Source organism: Diceros bicornis, chromosome 6 (assembly GCF_020826845.1).
Source record: "Diceros bicornis minor isolate mBicDic1 chromosome 6, mDicBic1.mat.cur, whole genome shotgun sequence".
NCBI classification, from domain to species: Eukaryota; Metazoa; Chordata; class Mammalia; order Perissodactyla; family Rhinocerotidae; genus Diceros; species Diceros bicornis.
In genome coordinates, this window is record NC_080745.1 from 23,700,686 (window position 1) to 23,721,146 (window position 20,461).

Below are 20,461 nucleotides of genomic sequence, written 5' to 3' on the forward strand. Positions count from 1 at the left end.
TTGGGACATTACAGCAAAGACCAACATATAGGACTTCCTATTTGTGAAATAAATGATTAAGAAAACAAGAAACCTTTCTCTTCTGAAGGGTATTTGTCACTGGTCTTTGATCCCTTCATCCAGTACTGCCTTTCCAGATCCCACGGCACCTGTCCACACATCATTACATTTTTAATGTATTGCGCTCTTCTTAGGATTGTTTCCTATGTAAAAATCCCAGCTCAGACCTATTGTACTTCCTTGAGGAGGGTATCATTATTTACACGTAATACTCTTCTTCTGCATCTCCCAGAGTAGAACTGAGCACACAGTAGGCCTTCAAACATACTTGCAGAATTGAGGTTTTGTAGATGGGTTTCTTCTTAGGCTCCTATGGATAGTATGTGATATTTAGCACATTATTTCATCTCTTACATTATTCTATAGCATTCCACTTGAAGGGAAACAGGTACTTTATTTTTATCAGGACCGCTGGTTGACTCACAACCAAGGCCAGTAACTCAGCTTTCTGAGTTGTAGCTAAAGCATTTTTTTTTAATTGCAGCAGAACTTGGCACTTCTTATTTTACTTCACAAGGCCATATCCTAACAAGTTTCTGTTGTGAGAGGTTTCCATTTTGAAAGACAGGTGAGGCCGTGCTCCCATGCTCATCCGCGTGGGAGGATTTCCCCTCTAAGAAGAAAACAGGGTCTGGCATGGATGAAGCACCACATAAGTGTTTATTATGTAAGTGAATAAGCCTCTGCTTGGCCAAAGGGCACGGCTGTTTCCCAAACATGCCTTGCACAGCTGGTTCCTGTGTCTTTGCTCACTGTGCTTCCTCTTGCTGGTAGTGTTATCTTTTCTCCTCCCTACTTGGCTGGTTTGATATCCTTGGTGAAGACTTCCTCAACTGGCCCAAGCTTTGCTTGTGGACCATTGACTCTCCTGCTCTCCCTGTGGGTGCCACTCGGTGGCGGTCCTGAGCACCTGCTCCCAAGTTCTGCTCCTTGTCATGAAATTCACATACTCTGGTGTACAGCCCTTTAGGTCCTTTGAGTATAACATAATGCCCTGAATGTGGTATGCAATCAATACATATTTCTTGCAAATTACGAACATTCACTTGTCTTAAAAGAAATATGTTAAAAAAGAGGGTTGATAGTAGAAAAGAGAAGGAGGAAATGAGGATGGGAATCTAAACCCTTACTTAACTTAGCCATTCAGGTTTATTTCAGTGCATGCGTATTGTCTGTAAGTAGAATCTTGCTGTAGTATGTCAAGGAAATAAAACCCTTGCTTTGCTGAATTCGAACGTAAATAGATACAAGTGCCAGCCAAGTCAGCCAACAAACTCAAAATCTTGGAATGGTGTAGACAGCTGGTATGTCTTTGAACTCTGTGCCTTTTCACACCTGTTAGAGAAAAATAGGTAAGACTGATGTTGGAATTATTTCAGAAGGAGTTGATGTGCTGATTCAGAGTTATAAAGAGAATTAATCCCTTGAGTCTGTTTCTTTAGGAACCCTATAGCCTGATGAAATTCACAGGAGAAAAAAGACTTTTGAGAGACAGAAAGTGAGGCTTAGAGAACAAGGGGAGAGGAAGTCTTGACCCGAGGAAAGGTGAAAGTGAGAGGGTAAACACAGGTTAGCTCACTCTAGCTTTTAGGCAAAAACAATTTCACCAGTCATAGTTGATATTTTTCTTTAAAACTTCAATGAAATTTATTGCTTTAACAGAAAAAAAGAATTTTTTTCAGTAAGTCAATCTAAGGCCAAAATAATGAAGCAATATATTAACAGGTGCGGCAGTTCCACGGTCTCCGCCATGAGTTTACCCTTCCCTAAAAAGGCAAGAAATCAGAGGGCTGCTGGGAAGAAGACCAGTGAAGAAGACAAGAGCATTACATCTAATAGTATTTCTAGAAGATTTCATTTGGTGAAAAAGATCCAAAATTATTCCTGAGCTTTGTCTGTCCAAGGTGTCTCACAGTCTGCCCCGAGGCAACACTTTGTGGGTCTTGCCCTGGGCCATATCGCCATTGTCCAGCATTGGCCAGGCAAGGTGAGGGGGCTCAGGATGTGTTTGCTGAGGCCCGGGACATTCTGACGAGGGACAGTTGCATGTAACCTGAGTTTCTGGGAAAGTCAGAAACTCTCACAGACTTTCATAAGTGCACACAACTGTTTACTCTGCACCATCAATTACAAGCATTTAAAAAATGCTGCAAACTTTGATAGTGGCCCAAAGGGTTTAGGATATTTCAATTTTAGTTTGCAAAACACAAGAAGAGGGATGGTAAGGTGGGAGGGGAAGAGCACTGTGGCTAACATTGTCTTTGGGAGTGTCTGGCCAGACTTCCTTAGAAGATCACTATGTATTGGACATTAAGGAACACACCAAAGGGGCCTCCTCATCTATCAGGCAATGGACAACTGCACCTCAGAGTCAACTTGTTGACTCAGGCAGTCACTGTCTTAGGAACCAAAACACTGGGGGAGACGTGGTTCTTTTCCCCCTGGCTCTTACAGAACAGGGGGAAAGACAATGAAACGTGCGATTACGTGATGTGGAGAAGTACTGGGACAACGTGCTGTGAAGGGAGTATGTCCTCCCTAGGCTCCCCCAGGCAATGTCCCTCATGGCCACTCCTGTGGGATTTTGTTCATAACTCTAGTACAGCATCTACAATGTATGAGGACCCACACGTGTAAGATGGTGACCTCCTGAAGAGCAGGGCCTATGTCCTATGCATTTTTATATCCCCCGCACCTACCACCTTCTAGAACACTACATGCTCTCCATAAATGTTTGTTGAATTAATAAATGACAAATCTTGTAAATTCTGATAATGGGGTGACAGTTGGGAAGCTGATGAAAACCTGGAGAACTCAGGAATTGTGTCATGCCATAGTATTGCTCTCTGACGTTTTATTATACTCATACCCGTATTTTACAAAGAGATATAAAAGATCGTACAATGTGTATATGCTTTAGATCACAGAGAAATATAGCATGGGAGGGACAGCCTCTAACTTTTCACAGGGTTATGTTCTAGGCAATGTTTGTGACAGAAAGTACAGACAACATTCTCTCTCCAGGACGAATTCTGCCTCTAGAAAGGGAGGAACTGCAAGTCCTGAATCCAGTCTCAGGAAACAGCCGGCGCAGCTCTCTCACCTTAAGCCAGCTTACGAAATCCTATGGAGGGGCTGGAAGGTAAGCTAGAAGCTACCTAAAGCAGCCTATTCCTGCTTGTAAGTTGTGGCTCTCACTGTACCATTTAAGCAGAGTCAACTCCAGTGTAGCTTAAAAGAGTCTTCTGAGATCCTTCAATCTTTCAGTAACCAATTCAAATGTCAAGCAATTTACATATAATAGTTTCAGGTAACGCTTCCTATTGGATGATCAACATCTCCTAGGAAAGTAGAAGAGATGAGTATAAAAATTTCATTTCCTCCTCGTTGAGATACAGATCCAAGAACATTTTTCCCTGGGGTTGAGGGCTGCCTGGCGGGAGTGGTGGGCGGGCCCCAGGTTGGGCCGGGGGCGCCTGGACTGCATGCCTCTCCCAACCGCTCCCCTGGCCCTGAAGATCTCTTCTCCGCAGCATTCCTGCGCGCTGGCACCCACCTGACCTCATCTTAACATTCTATTTCTTTATGCGTTTGTCTATGCAACCTCCCATCCCAGCCCCTGAGTGCAGCGGCACCGCCTCGGTGGTCCGGGGGCGCCCTCCGGGGCCGGCACACAGTAGGAGCATAGCCTCGGCGGTTCAGGGGCCCTCCAGGGCCGGGACACAGTAGGGGCTCGCCCCTCCTGCCGTCTTCCCGTGAACACAGTGAGGCGGTCGTTTGGGCGGTCGCCGGCCGCGGCGATCCTGCGGCGTCCGGGAGCAGGTGCCTGCGCAGCGCCTGCGGCTGTCTCTCGTCGGCCGGCGACATTCAAGCTCTCGCGGCGCGGGGACCCGAGCGCCGGGCAGGCGCGTCTCTCCCAACTCCAGAGCGTGGAGGGCCGGGCGGGGTCGCGACTGCGCAGGGGGCTGCTGGGAGCCAGATTCGGGGTTTTTAACTTATTCCTGCCAGAGGGGCGAAAACGGGTCCCGAGGAGGACGGCGAGGGCTATCCCGGACTGCTGGTGCAGGTAGGCTGCACCTCCCCCCAGGTCGCCTGGCGCCGCGCACCCCGCCCCGCAGCTCCTCCCAGGAAGGACGCCCGAGCCCCTCCAGGACGCGCCGCTCCCGCGCGCCGCGGGCCTGGGAACCGCGCACCGGCTGAGCCCGGAGCCCCGCGGGGCGGCGGGACGGACGGCGCCCGCGCCCAATCGCGGGGCGGGGCCGAGGGGGCCTGCAGGCGGAGGCCAATGAGAGGCCGCGGAGCGGGCGGGGGGCGGCGCCGCCAGGCGGGCGGGCGGCGGTGTCGCTAGCCGGCGCGGCAGACTCGGAGCCCGGGAGGAGCCGGCGGAGCGGGAGGAGGAGGACGGAGGACGGAGGAGGAGGAGCAGCGCCGCGCCCCCGCCCCGGCCGCCCGCCCGCCTGCCCGCTCGAGCGCAGGCCGACAGCTCCAGCCGCAGCCGGCAGGTCCGGGCCGCCTCCCGCCGGAGCCCGGCGCGGGCCGATGGGCAGCCCCGGGCAGCGGCGGGCGGCGAGGCGGCGGCCCCGGGACGCGCCGCCACGCGCTCGCGGGCTGTAGCCGGTCCCGGCAGACTGCGTTTCAGAGGTGCGTGTCAGGGCGAGCGGATGGGAGCGAGGTGGAGTCCGCCCCGGAGCCTTCGGGTGGTGTCTGGGGACGGCCTTGGCGGGGACTGTCCCGAGGTCAAGGGGCTGCCCTTCGGGGCGCCTCGAGGGGCTGACGGCGGGCGCTCCGGAGCGCGGTGCCTGGGGCAGCGAGGCAGGGGCGCGGGGCGGGGGTCTGGCTCGCAGCTGCGCCCGCGCTCCGAAGCCCCGGGTGGAAGAGGAGCCGCCGCCGCTCCTTCTTTCAAAGTTATCGATCGGCTGAAAGATTATTCCCGTCCTGGTGACACGAGCACTAATGAGGACCTCCTCTGGGTGCCCAGCAACTCCTCTGTGACTAACCCAAGAGAAAAGAGAAAAGATAAAAGGGTCCTTGACGCGGTGCACCCGTGCGCCGGGCAGGGTTACTTGCTGAACTTGCTGCGGGGTTTATTCCCCTGGAAGGTATGCGCCACGAGCGCGCCCCCGCCGGCGCCGGCTCCCCCTTTGTAGGATCCCGAGCAGCCGGCGAGCGCGCTGCTAACTCGCCTCGACCTTTCTTCGGAGTCCCGGCGGCTCTCCCGCTTCCCCAGGCTCTGTGTCTCGCTCCGTTCTCTGCTCCAGGTCCTGTTCACGTCCCCCCATATTATTAAATCTAGTTTGACCACGTCCTGGGAATATCCCCACGAGCACCTACAGATTAATTTTCATCCGTGCCGCAAACCAAAAGAATCAATTTCAGTTCATCCTCTACGAGCGAGAGCCGATGCGTCTCGAGAAGAGAAAACAACTTGGCTTTACCCCTCTGGGAGATATTTGTCATCATTAACCTGCTTCAGTTAAATTAATTCAGTCCAAGATGACTCCAGCGTGAGTACTGGAAAAATCAAGTGCATTGGTCACGGAAGTGTGGTCACCAAAACATGATTTTGGTTAAAATAAAATTGTAGACATTTTTGTTTTTGCTTAGATTTAGACTTGGTTTTGATAAAGATGGCCTTTCTATTTTTTTAAACAAAGAATCTTGATGATTCTCATAGGTTTGCTCAGTAAGTTCGAAATAGTCACTCAGATTTTTCTTTTCTTTGCCTCTTTTGTCTGCAGTTTTCATTTCTAAATGTTAACACTAGATGGCTTTCTTATGACAGGCATTTAATAAACTGCGCTTTTGAGTTGCCTATCTGCAATCCAGGTTGTAATTTTTCCAGTTTTCCAGTTAGTAATGGGAGAAAAAAAAATCTCCAAAACTGTTACTTTCTTTGAAATACATTACTTCCCTATAAAACCAATATTTATGCAGATATCAAAAGGTGGCCTACTATTTCTGGCATTTAAAGGTGAATTTCAAGAGACAACTTGGTTACTATTTTTAGTCACAGATTTAAGGATGTCTGTTTCATGTTTTGACTTATTTGAGGAATTCAAAGTTCTATGGTAAGACATGGAATTCTACTTACAGGACATTTCCACTTAGGTTGTTTACTGCTTGATTTAGTAGTTCACTGCTTGATTCAGAGAGATGTAAAAGAATATTATCATGGGAAAGTGCAATCTTTTTTGAGTTTCGGATGCAGATAGCATTGATTCTTCCTAAAGATTCCATTGATGCATTTGGGGAAGAGATGTAGTTGAGGTATATATGCATGATTCATACTGAGGATTGTGTTAGGGACACCTTTATTTCTTTCTCCCTAGTTACATTTGGTTTTTCATTTCTAAGTACAGCTCCTTTTATGAGAAGTACGGTAGTCTGTAGTTGGCCATTTCAGTGGCTGTGAGATCTCAGTTACCTGTTTTAAGTACTTTTTTTTCTAAAGCAAGACCTTGGCAGCCTGTCCAAATCTTGTCTAGGTAGGCAAACTTATTTATAAGCTGGAGAAATATCTTGAAATTATCTTTATAGCTGTCATTTGTGTGTCTTGCCCAGCTTAAAATATGATATGTTGAATTTGTTTGTTCTAAATTAGAGTGTATTCAGAAATAGCTGAAGGAAAAAAAACTCTCCAGCAAACATCTGGGAAGTAGGAAATGAAATGAAATCAGAAACAGCTTTTATCAGTACCCACATGCTACCTATAGATGGAGTGAAATGAACTTGGATAAGAGGCACTGCAAGCATTTGGTCCGGAAAATAAAGCAAGAGACAAACTATAGGTAGGGAGGTGGAGCTTCTGGCTTTGGAGTATGGGCCGCAGATTTTCCCTGGCTGGTTTAAGTATGTTTTTCATCAAATGCTTTTTATGTTTTTAAATCTTAGCCTTTCTCAAAGAGCTTTCATTTTATGGAATGTAAGAGGGGAATTATCAGAGCATCATAACTTTGACGTTTATGATGCTTATTGTAGTTAAAGCTATGTGATATTGGTTTGTAAGTTTTTTTTTCCTTGAGACTGGAATGGTATTTTCAAGGGTTCCTTGATACCTGAACTTAGTAAACACCTGTCTACGTTGGGGATCTTTTTACCTGAGGCAAAAGGAGTAATGGGTTATTCATTCTGTAAGACTATCTATTCTTGCAAGTGAGGAAATACTAGTGAGCTACCCTGAAAGGGCACTCATCTGGTAATTGAAACTGATTTAAATGTGTTTGGTCATCAAAACTAGTGTAAAAGGGGTTGTGTTTACTGCATACTTTGGAAAGAACTATGTGTTTATGTGGATCTAGCCCCCACCCTGCAGCCATGATTGGTAAATGCAAGGTTTTTTTTGAGATTGAGGTAGGCATGGAGCCTTTGAATTTATGATCTACTTGTGGTTTAGGATTACAAATCCTTTCAAAGGTGCTGAATTTGAAGAAAATTTAGACTGTTATTGTTAACTGAAAAACAAAGGTTTTTTTTTCCTGTTTTGAACTTGAATGAATTATGAACAGTCCTAAAGAATACAGGGAACCATGTTCCAGATTTTCTACTTTTATTAATGTACCAAATTCCCTTGTAGGGTGATAGAACAGAAAGAGCCTGAGGTGGGAGAGACGAGAATCTCTAGTTTCCTGCTTCTCCTACCTGTCACAAAGGAGTTTGGATAAAGTATTTCCATGATCTCTTTCAGCACCAGAATTTTAGGTTTCTTGAACATTTAAAATAAATGTATTAGAGTAATGAAAGTGACTGACTGATGGGGATAGCTTATATTTTTTCATGATTGTGTCTTTTCTTTCTTCAGCTTATAGTAAGCGTGTATGTGAACATTCATGAGAGTTATAGCTTACTTGGTTTACCTTGAAATCAATGATTCAGAAATTGCTTTTCTGTTCCCATCACATTTAGCTGTGACCCCTTTTAAAGGAGGGATAACAGTGTGATAGGAATTTAAATGCCTCATAACTTCAAGATAAATTATTTTGATCTTTTCTGAACTTGATTCGTAAACTTTGATTCCAAAGAGTGGTTGAAGGGAGCCAGATTGGACCCACAGTAGAAGTTTTGTTTCTTGGGAGATTTCATATTTAGTGTAACCCAGTTCTTTGATACCTTTTGTTCTCTGTACAACATTGTATAGCCAAGTTGGGAGATAACAGAAGAAAAGATGCAGTAAGTTGAGTCTAGTTGTCATAGCATCTCTGTACCACAGAGGGCCTTAAGGTTATCCCTTCATGTTCTTATACTTTTTGTTTTCATCCACCCGTAAAATTAAAAAACAAAAACAAAACCAAATCGTAGGAATTGTCAGATTTGTCAGTATTTGATGTTGCTATGTAAATATATTGAAAATTAACAACAGCAGTTAGTATCTACTATCAGTGCATTTCATCAAGATATATTGATGAAAAATGGTATCAAGATACATGATAAAAAAAAAAAGGAAGAATGTGCATGCTGTCAGACAAACGTTCTTCCCATCCAGAGAATTCATTTGTTAAAATTATCCCCCACATGCGTATATACCTACCTATACACAGATACTTTTCCCTTTTGCACATCAGTGACAACTTCATTAAGGACTAAGGTTTGGAAATCGCTGACCAGCCCCACTAACCCTTCTATGATGCTTGGATCCCTTCATATGTTCCGCAAGCGATCTTCCAGCAATACCTGAACATTGCCAGGAAGGGGTGGAGAGCTCCACCTTTTCTGATGATTTTGACTGCTAGAAGGTGTTTTTTACCTGTAGAATAGAAATCTAATTCTACCTATTTATTTGATTTCTACTCCATTGGTAGCCTGTAGAACAAATCCTTTCATAGAGGCATTTCAGTTACTCTCTGAACAATACCTGTCAAAGTTGGGCCCAGAACCGAAGTCTTCTCACTTATTTGGCCTGTGTAGAGCGGAGTAGGAGTACCCTTCCTTCAGCTGGCATGTCCTGCTTGCACTGCTGTAGTCCAGGTTTGCATTTACTTTTCTGGTGGCCACACTGAGCCTGGTGGCTCAGACTCAGTGAGTTTCCTGTTCACTAAAACTCAACGAGTTCTTAATCATAGGCTGCCATTAAGCCACATCTTCCCCTCCTGTACAAAAGTCATTGCAAGACCTAACATTTATTGTGCTTCGTTTTGCTTTATTTTGGCTGCTTCTTCCCATGGTGCTTTTTGTTTTTTTAATTTTTTTAATTTTTTAATTTTTTGTTTATTGCAGTAACATTGGTTTATAACATTGTATAAATTTCAGGTGTACATCATTATACTTCTATTTCTGTATAGATTACATCATGTTCACCACCCAAATACCAATTACAACCCATCACCACACACCTGTGCCGAATCCATGGTGCTTTTTGGAATTGATTGTATTATTTAGCACCTTTTCCTGCCCTTCCGAAGAAATGCTGTCTGCACACTGGATCAGACTGTCTTTTATATCTTTACCTAAGTCTCTGATGAAATTGTTAAATTGGCTGCACCATGAATCCTATCTCTGGAAGCTTCCTTCTACCTTTACGAGGAGTCAGGCTCTTGGTTACAGTTAAGTACTAATGTGCTTAACTTCTTATAACTAGCCCATATCTCTCTGCCTTTTCCACACAGATATCCTGAAAGAGCTTGTCAAACCTCCTTTGCTGGTTCTACTGACCAAGTTATTCTAAGAAAGAAATGACTTCATTTTGAGTGTATCCTATTAACTGGAACCCTGCTCTGCATGGTTGGTGATTAAGAAATATTTGTGTAATGACTGAATGACTGAGAAACTACAGCCACACTGTGACCTGTGACCTCTGAAGGTCTTAGGCACTGAAAAGATTGTAAAAAAATTAGAATGTGGTTGGACTTTCTTAAACTTGATTTGCAATTTGGTATTGTTTTATTTTGAATTGCTTTCAGATAGCGGGGAAGATAACCATGATCTTTTCCCATTTTTCCAGTGTTTTAATTTGTTAATACTCTTACTGTTTTACAAATAGACTTTTAGCCATAAGGGGCCTCTTGAGCTCTGCCAATTAGATTATTCCATGTTTTTCACTTTTGCGTATTTGCCAAATCTGCTGGAAGGAGCTCTCAGTTAGTTGAGCTGTTCAAGAAGTTGGAGTAGTCCAAAGTAGGCCATTTAGTTGTGTGTTCAATTACCCTTAAGTAAAAAAAAAATCTAGGTATAGAGCTGTCAACTTAAAAAGCAAATTCACCAGTTATTTTGCCCCCTAAACGAGTTTATTAGGAAATAGCCAAAAGAAGTGCAATTCAGGGTGTGCATGCTATGGTGAACCATAGACAAATTCCAAGAAACAAAGGAAGGGGCTTGCTTTTATAGAGCAAACTGGGAGTAGGGAGGGGCTGTTCTAAATGAAAGTTCTTTGGAGGAAAGTAACAGTTCCGGGTAGCCAAGGCTCCTTATTGGCTGAGCTGTGGTGTTTCTCATTGGCTGGCCTGTTGTCCGGCTGGAGAGAAATCTTTCAGTAGTAAAGTAGTTGTATTTCCTGCCGGAGATGCCGGCTCTCTCTCTTCCTGTTTGGAGTAATTGACATGTATGGTAGGGCGTGAGTGCTCCCCCTACAGGCCTTCTCAACTCCAATTTAGTTGAGGTTTCTCTTATTCATTTCACAGAGCTTATGTTAAAAATCATTACTGTGGAAAGTAGGAACTCTTGGGTGAATAAAAAATTATGTATGCTGAGATGAACTATTGTGTAGACTTAAAAAAAAATCTGACTCTAATGCTTAGGGCACAGTAGCCTGTGTAGTCGGCATAATGGTCACTTTCGCTGTCTTCTAGGGATGTTTTGGTAATGCATTTGGTTTCTTGTTGAACAGTGGATATTCACGCAGTTCAGGAATAGGTCTGGGATACAGTCCTCTTTGTATTGAAATTTCTAGTAAGTAATGTTAGGAATTATACTTTGATTCTTCATAAAGAAGAAATGCTGTTGCTTCGAGTGTTTAATGCCTTAATCCGAAGGATAATTATTTCTTTGTAGTAGAGTCTCTAAAGTTTTTCCGATGTGCATCCCATCTGTACAAAATCACCTATCCAGATGTCCATGTGTGTATGCTTATGCACGTACACATATGCCTGTATATATGGGTGCATATGTATGTATGTACAATATATTATGTATATGATGTATATAACTTTACCGTGCTAAGATATGGACATTATAAAACATAAAAATGTAAATTTTAATAAGCGTGATATTAAAAATAAATAGAAGTTGGAGGATTTTCTTTTGCACCTCAAGGGCTCTTTTGTTACCCTTTGAAATGTGTGGCACCGGTCTGGAAAGCCCTGCTCTGCCACCCTCTCTGGTTAGAGTTCATGACTGTTTGGAAACAATTTCCAGGGTGCCTGCGGGGCCTTGTGAGGGAATCTTAAGACAGACTCTACCCTTAATGGGCCCTTTATTTACTGTATTTGTTTTTTTTCCTGAGGACATTTTTTACTTTGGCCTATTTTACTCCAGAATTGCTTGTCGGTTGCTTAGTTTGAGGTTTCATTTTTTGGAGGGGAAATAATGTAATGGGGGATCCTGTTCTCCTTGGGTTTCTAGTTGAACTCAGCAGTTTAGGAAGCATCCTATTATTACACGTAGCTGACACCAGACCCGGGATCAGGATAGAAGGACATAACTAATCGTTTGCTCATCCAGAAACTTCTAGAGTGAGAACAAGTTTGAAAGTGCAGATTAATGGTGTAGTTCTGCTTGTGTGTTATTGGCCAGAAGTGTAGCACACAGTCACCCCTAGTGCAGGGGAGCTTCGTGTCCGGCCTCTTGAGAGAGCATGTGCGCTGGGAACTGGTGATGAGAGGGAGCGGCAGCCACAGTATCTGCCGCCGCTACCCAGCTAAACTAGCACCACCCACCCCGCCCTCCTGTGCACTCTCTCCTCCCTATATTCTGCTTGATTTTAATCCAGAGCACTTATCACTGCCTGGCATTATATTGTAATTTTTATATGTTTATCTTCTGTCTTACCTCAGTAGAACATAAGTGCCACATGGGCAGGGACATTTCTGGTTTACCACTGTATTTCCTGTACTTCCATGGTTTTTGCCACATAATAGGTTCTTAGGAAACAAATATTTGTTAAAGGAATGTTTGAGAGCTATGGGTTTAAACTTGAAAGAACTGAGTATCTTGGCTTTTGTTGAACTAAGTAGTGTTGCCTTAAAGTTCTAATTATTTCTCTTGTAAATGATTTTTCTAAATAACCTTTTATATCTCATTCATATCTTTTCCTGGTTATTTGAAATGATCTGTGATACAACTCTGATATCAAACTGGTAAAAATGGAGAAGTGGTTTCTGAGGACAGTGTTACATCAGGACCTTTATGGCACCATGCAGAGGGGTGTGGTTCTGGGGAGTCGGGCGCCCTGGGGGATGTCCTTCCTTCATGAGAGAGTGAGGTTTGCACCTTTCCCAGGTTTCAGAGTCTGGTTCCAGCTGACAACTGCACAGCCCTGTTGGAATCAGATGAGGCCGCAGGTCACCTAAAAGCCCTGGCTTGGGTTCATTAATAAAGATAACTGAAAATCAATGATTTCTGAATTGTGCAACATTACCTGTAGTCTTTTATCTCTCAGTCCATTAGCCGTGATAATTTCTACAGGAAATAATGATTTTAAAAACCCATCAGTAGTATATAGTGCACCTTTTATTGAGTTAGTACCTTTAATTTGAGGATTGCAAAGTACATTTGAATATTATTTATGTCTTAAATATAGTAGGTGCTCAGTAAGTGTAGTTTAAATTTTACAGGTAGAAGTCTTTTGTCTTTAATATCTTGACATAGTACTAATGCCTATATTACATGAATTTAGGGGGATATCGTTCTAACTCTTATTTGTTTAAATTTCTGTATTAAGGTATGCTGTGATGAGAGCTGTAGACGAGGCTGAGAGATTAGCCTAAATAACAGTAAAACACCTAATTTACCAATCAATTTTGTTTACTTGAGGGTCATTGTAAGTCATTTGCTTGGAATAATGGATCTATCTTCCTATTTAAAAAGTTTTAAATGATGATAAGAGTGAGAGAGGGAGGCTGTTTTTGACTGAGGCTCAGAGTAAGGAATTGGGGAGAGAGATTCCTAAAGGTAAATTTAAAAACAGCTATTGTGCTTAAACTTTCATTTATGTTCTCTAACATACTTAACAAGAGCCTCACAAGGCTGATGGGATTATCCCCTTTTACTGTTGCAAAAACTAAGGTTTAATGAGAGAACACTTGGTTTTCTGAATCTTAGTTCTTAGAGTTTAAACCCCACTGTCTTTGCTCCAACTATAGGGCTCATTCTTCTGTTCCACAGCAGCCTGTGAGGTTTGATTGGTGTTAATAAATCATAGAAGGAATGAAAGAAGGGAAAGGAGGGAAAGCAGGGAGGGAGTAAAGAAGGTACCTGCATATGAGCATAGTGGAGTTATCCAACTCACTGTCCCTGACAAGGGGGCGGGGAATGGTGGCCCAGGCTTGGGCTAAGGAGTTGACTGTTTTGGTCGAAAAACTGCCCCGTTCGCTCAGCCAGTGGATCGTCTGTTATTAACTAGAAATTTTGTAAATTGCGGTGAGGTAGCAGTTCTGCTGATTGAATCAGGTTATCTGTCCTTTGTTGGGAAGCGAGTGGGCTCTTCTGTGATCATGCAGAGAACGTTTCTTTAGCTCCTGAGTCTTTGCCAAGATTAAAAGAAGTATAAGGGGAAAACAGTTTTTGTTTTGCATTTATACTTTGCTAGATTTGCATAATCTTTGTTTAAGCCAGTTGAATGTGAATCCCTAAATAAATTTTATGCATTTAAATATTTAAAAGGATTCAACTATAGTACTTTATTCACCCAAAGAGTAAGTGCTTACAGCAAAGAAAATAACCCCCTTGCTCATGTAGCCCATGAAGACTTTGTTCACCTTGTCGTGGAATTATAAAACATTAATAGTGAAGCTAGAATTGGAGAATTCATTGAAATGCTTAGCTGGCTCTCTTCCAGAATATTGTTTCCCTGGTAGAGAAAGCAGGACAATTTGTTTAAAACTGGCAGTTAGCCAGTCAGGAGAGCTCTGACGCAATCATTGCAGTAACTACTTTGCTCCGACTGCTAATTTTAGGGCAGTTAAATCTGGGTGATGTCTGATGGCTGCTGTCTCTGTGCGTCTGGTTATGTGGAGCTTTCTAAATCCATCCTCTTAGCCTGGCATCATAACTTAGAGTTCTTTCCGAAATGAGCTGTGGAGCAGTGGGGATGTTGAGTTGGCACAGGATATGTGGATGGAGTGAGGAGCACGGCCCTTGGAGGGTGTCAGGAGACACTACCTTTCATCTTACTATTTTCTTTGTCATTGCATCAACAAATACTTGTCCCTTGTATACTTCCCTTGCTGAGCACTGTGGGAGGTGTTGAGGAGGAGGGAGAGAAGTGTAAATCGAGGCTCCCGCCTTCATGGAGCAGCGTAATGACAACATTCGCTTGTTTTCCTTGCCATCCCTGCAAGCAATAGCTGGTTTAAAACTGAACTTTTTACCTTCTCCTTTTCTGGAAAAGGTGAAACTAAGGAGAAAGATGAGAATTTTTTTCAAAACAATTTGGAGCATCATACAGAAAAGCAAAGTAGAATTTCTTTGCTGTTGCAGAAGACAGAGGTGGGGTGAGGGCTTGTTTGGTGGCCGTGTCTAACAACTTCCTGGGCAGTGAGTATAATCCAGTTTTAAAATGTGGTTGTTGAGACCACACAAATCTTGAGGTCTCTTTAAACTCTGGCATTCTAAGATTTCCAAGGTAGCAGGGGTGCCCTAGGGTGTGAGACCCTTGAGGGCAGGGACTTGTCACTTCTGTCCCATCCTCTGTCCTCTGCCCCAGGTAAGTGTCTGGAACGGTCAGCACATTAACCAACTCATAGCGTTTCAGGCCTCAAACGGACCTTCGAGTTAATCCTCTAATCAAACGTCCTTGTGTTACTGATTCGTAAATATAAGAGAGTGGTTTACAACTAGGCCTATTATTTGATAGAATGGGCTGTGTTATTAGGTGATGAACTAATTACCCATTCAGCTGTTGTAGGTGTTCTGGCCTGGCTGATGGCCGTTGTCAGGTATATTAGGATAAGATTCCCGTGCAAAGGAGACCCTTAGAGTAGAAGGACACTACAGCTTCTTTCTGTGGTTTGTGGAGAGTATGGCTGAGTGCATAGTCAGAAAAACATTCAAGGAGAAGGTAGGACCTGAGTTAGGCTTTGGAAAATGGTTAGGATTTGAATTTTTGTTGAGGGGCTCTTGTAGTACTGTCTCCATCAATTCACTCTACCTAAAACCAAACTCATCTCCTTGCCTGGTTTAGGTTTTGCAACCCCCAAAATGGATTTTATTAACAATAGCAACATCAAGGGGAAGTGATGGATGGTATTTTCAAAGTGGTGATTAACTTGTCTATCATGTAAGATAGTCAGTCCAATTTTTTTCCTCATAGCAATTTGCTAAAGGCTATAGAGTGTGTCCAGAAACCTAAAGGAGAAATATTTTGGACTCATCAGAGATAGAAAGTACAGTTGTCCCTTGGTTACTTATGGGGGATTGGTTCCAGGACCCCTCAAGGATACCAAGATTTGAGGATGCTCAAATCCCTTATATAAAATGGCATAATATTTGCTTATAACCTACGCACATCCTCCCATGTACTTTAAATCATCTCTAGATGACTTATAATACCTAATACAATGTAAATGCTGTGTAAATAGTTGCTATACTATATTGTTTAGAGAATAATGACAAGAGAAAAGTCTATACATGTTTATTTGTCTGTATTGTGAAATGATCACCATAGTAAGTCTGGTTAACCATGCATCACCTCACATAGTTACAAATTTTTGTTTTTCTCTTATGATGAGAACTTTTAAGATCTGCTCTCTTTCAAATACACAGTATAATATTGTTAACTATATTTGCCATGCTGTATATTACATCCCCAGGACTTTGTGTTATAACTGGGCGTTTGTACCTTTGACCCGATGTTTTGGTATAAAATCACTGCATCTGCTTCAGTCCAGAGAATATACACAGAGTATTATATTTACAATTAAAGGTCACATGTTTTAAGACTTTATATTTAGGAATTTGTAACTTTTGGTAATTGATTTATTACCAAAGTGATTTATTTTCAAATTATTCTGAGTAATCGAAGTTCTAAACTGAAGCAGCATTGGGAAGCTGGCTGTGGACAGCGAGAGCTGACCTCCCTGAGCGGCTCGTCCACCACACAGGTCTCTGGAGTGTGTGTGAAGTTGCTGTGATGCACTGCTGCTTCTGTTCACTCTCATTTTTATGTCCCGTGAAGTAGTCATAACTGCTGGATAAGATTTACATTCTCCTTTAAACTCCAGAGCAAGAGATCTCCACGTAATCACCATATACTTTCCTTCAACTGTTTATCATGCAGTTTTTCAAACATGCAGATAAGTTGAAAGAATTCTGTCGTGTAGTGGACACCCATATACCCACCACCTAGATTTTACAAAGTGTTAACATTTTACTGTGTTTGCTTTATACATATCTATCCATCTCTGCCTTTCCATCAGTCTGTCTTTTTTTTTTTTGGATGCATTTCAAAATAAGTAGCACACATCAGTACATTTCACTGCTAAATACTTCAGCATATGTATCATAAGTGAGTTTAAAACTTTTACATTCTATTTTTTGGTGAGGAAGATTACTGAGCTAACATCTGTTGCCAGTCGTCCCCTTTTTGCTGAGGAAGATCGGCCCTGGGCTAACATCTGTGCCCATCTTCCTCTACTTTATATATGAGACGCCTGCCACAGCATGGCTTGATAAGCGGTGCATTGGTCCACACCCGGGATCCGAACCTGTGAATCCTGGGCCACCAAAGTGGAGCACAGGAACTTAACCACTACGCCACTGGGCTGGCCCCTTTACATTCTTTTTTGAGGTAAAAGTGATAGAGTGACATGCATACATTTAAGTGTATCATTCTCTGAGTTTAGACAAATGCATACACCCATGTAACCCGTACTTCTGTTGGGGTATAGCTACCATCCCAGAAAGTTCTTTCATGCCCCTTCCCAGTCAGTTTATCTCCCGTCCCCACCCGCATTCCAGGCAGCCACTGTTCCTTTTTTTTTTCCTTTGCCATAGATAAATTTGCCTGTTCTTGAACTTCATATAAATGGAATCATGCAGTAGGTACTCTTTTTGTGTAAGGCTTTTTTCACTCAGCATGATGGTTTTCTGCTTTGCCCTATGCTTTTAAATGTATTCCAACGCCAGGCTGGTACCTTTACCGTGGTCATGTGCCCTTTTCAAAGATTATTGCCAAGTGATTTTAGGAGCAATAGCTTTTAGGTGTTTTTGTATTTCTTAAGTCTCATCTTTCCCTTTCCCAGCAGGGTTGCGATGTACATATCTGATTTGGCCATTTTCTGACTGGTCTCTTCTTATATCCCACCAGTATATTCTGAAAACCAGGTGCTTCTTTTGTTAGTTTGCTAACTCTTGCTGCGGGCCAGCTCAGGCCAGCTTGAAGCACTCAGCCGAGCTCTCTTGCTTCTGAAGAGATGGGGCCTGACACATTATCCATTTATTTGTGTGTGCTCCTTAGAAAACTTTAGGTAAAAGAAAATACATCTATTTATTTTTGCAAAGCATCTTCTTATCTTTGTGATTAACTTCTAAAAGAAGTTTGAAATAAAAAAGATTTTATAAGGCATCTCTGAGGAATAATTTTTAGTTCAAATGTGATAATTATTAAAACTAAAATTTCCTGACTCTAGTTTTATGATGCTGTATGGAGTGACACTTAACCAACTAAACCAAAAAAATAGGAGATTTTTTAAATCACCTGTGCTGAGGAGATATTGGCTAGCAAAATAAAATCCTAGTTGACTTAATAAAATTTTAGATTTAATTAACCACCTCCTTTGCTATGCTCACTATTGTTGAAGTTCCGAGTTGCTAAACCTCTCCAGCCATGCACAAAACTAAGTTTTCATCAGCAGTACTGGTTTAATAGTTTTTTTATATATACCATGTGCTGTCAGCATGTGAACATTTTTCTTTAGGGCTCTATTGGTTAGGGTAGTTCTACCTGCTCTAAAAGAGACTCTGAAATGCAGCTTCCAGGCAGGTGAGAAGCCGACTTCTTTCTTGTGCGACAGCCCGAGGGTCTGGGTGAGTGGGCTGCTCTCCTGCACCTGACACTCATGGACTCAGGTTCCTTCCATCTTGTTTCTCCACCACAGGGCCCTGGCCTCACTGCGTGGTGGAAGCCCACTGGGTATGTCTGTCCTCAGGCTTGCTGAAAGGGAAGGAGCACCCAGGAGGAGGTCATCTGAAGACCCCAGAATGGGTCTGCCTTACTTCTGCTCTCATTCCCCCGGAGAACTTAATGACCTGACCACACCTAACTTCAAGAGGTACCAGGGAATGTCGTGTAGCTGACCATCCAGGTGCTTCTGTTCTGGTCCTGTGGAATTGGTGTTGCCTCTTATATAGTGGGCACTCAGATGTATTCATTCGTCAGATACGTGGTGCATGCTCTTTTGTGCGCAGCACAGTTCTAGAGAGGGACTCAGGTTAGGGAGGTGAGTGGGCAGATAGGGGTGTTGCTCTTATGGCACTTTCATTCTGGAAATATAGGAAGTCTTCTAATATTTCTCTCAGTAAATTTTTCTTTTTTTAAATTGGAGGCCATGCTGTCTTTTCCTTCAAGTGGTTTAGTTCTGGGTGGAGGAAGGGAGGGTAAAGTCTTATAATAATGAGATTGCACACAGATTCTGTAACTTTGAAAGAAATGTTACTGAGACATGGATTAGGGGATGTAGTAAAGGACCTAGTCCCCTGTTTAAAATTCAGACTCATAATAGAAGGCTTAAGAGACACTTGATGAATGGAGTAATGGTAATCATTTATTCAGGAGCAGAGGGTTTCTCAGAGCAGAAACCTTTCAAATGACTGCAGGGTGCTCTTGCTTGCATGCCATTCAGAAGGAAGTTCCACTGGAGTCCAGGGGCATCTCCCGCTCTCAGAGGAGCTGTGCTGGGGTCACGGGGCAGACCATAAGGAAGCAGTTGGGCGTGGGATTTCCCCTCCTCTCTAATGCGCTAACAGTACACTGCTTTCACCCAGAAGACCTTTGAACAGACTATTTGTCAGCACCTTGAAAGACTCTTGAAGTGACAGTCTGATGGATAGAAGTGGCCGTTTTGGAGACCATGTGGAGCAGACTGTGAATCTGTCCAGGCTACAGGGGGACAAGGGCAGTGCACCATGGGTGCCAAGGGTATGGAGGTGAAGAGTGGGCACCATGCCTGGGCTGACTTTTGTGTTCTCAGAATTAAACTGTGGGTTTCCGAGGATGTGTAGAGTAATCCTAGTGATACCATACACCAATATTCCTTCCAGAGAGTCACCTCAGAAGTGATATCCGTGACGTGCTGTGAACATGAGCTTATTTCCCTCAAAATGTTTGAGAGAAAAGACTTAGGCTCATCTGCTCTAAGTTGAGGGACTGTATCCAGCTTTGAATTTAAATTTTCTTTTTTCTTGGAGGTTGGAGCGGTCACCATCTTGAATGAAGATCTGCAAAAGAATGGAAAGTTAGCGATAGGGTTGCATTTACCGCTTTCCACTATCAAATTAAAAGGGAGGAGGGCCGGCCCCGTGGCTTCCGGTTAAGTGCACGCGCTCCGCTACTGGCGGCCCAAGTTCAGATCCCGGGCGCGCACCAATGCACTGCTTCTCCAGCCATGCTGAGGCCGCGTCCCACATACAGCAACTAGAAGGATGTGCAACTATGACATACAACTATCTACTGGGGCTTTGGGGGGGAAAAAAAAAGGAGGAGGATTGGCAATAGATGTTAGTTCAGAGCTGGTCTTCCTCAGCAAAAAGAGGAGGATTAGCATGGATGTTAGCTCAGGGCTGATCTTCCTCACAAAAAAAAAAAAAAATTAAAAGGGAGGAAACTCCTGGTTGAAATAAATGACACGAAGTTTTTTAAGGAAGGAAAGGCTGAATGGTTTTTGTTTTTACAGGAGCATCGTGGCGTTTTGATAATCTGGAAGTGGCATTCATCTCCTCTGAATTGCTGCTATCTGCTCAGGATGCGTCACAGATGGGTTATGCTGATTTTACTAATTTTTGCCCATAACTTAAGCACGCAAGGATTCAGGGAACCTCCCGGGCAATAAGAACACAGCTGCTGGGGATAACTTTGAGAGAAGAGGAGCACGTCTCAAGCCCTTCCTTTGACTTGGGGCAGTGGCTGCAGCTAAGCAGCTGCAGATGGTGTGTTTTCAACTCACACTGTGGCAGTTTGGGAGTTTTTTACGTCTTTTTGTTTGTAGTGAACAAAAGAGCAGTGTGGAACTTAATCAGCTAGATGAAGTCTATGTAAATT

At 43.3% G+C, this 20,461-nt stretch overlaps 1 protein-coding gene across 6 annotated transcripts in view; it reads left to right on the forward strand.

Moving 5' to 3' along the window:
• The first annotated feature begins 4,463 nt into the window (after positions 1-4,463).
• The window catches only part of SIPA1L2 (signal induced proliferation associated 1 like 2), a 217,715-nt gene continuing 201,717 nt past the window's right edge, over positions 4,464-20,461 (forward strand). For 4 of the 6 annotated variants that reach the window (XM_058543017.1, XM_058543016.1, XM_058543015.1 and 1 more), the window contains exon 1: positions 4,464-4,701. The gene's annotated coding sequence lies outside the window, so the exon portion shown is untranslated. The remainder of the gene's footprint in view (positions 4,702-20,461) is intronic. The other 2 variants (XM_058543019.1, XM_058543020.1) reach the window with 1 other exon arrangement.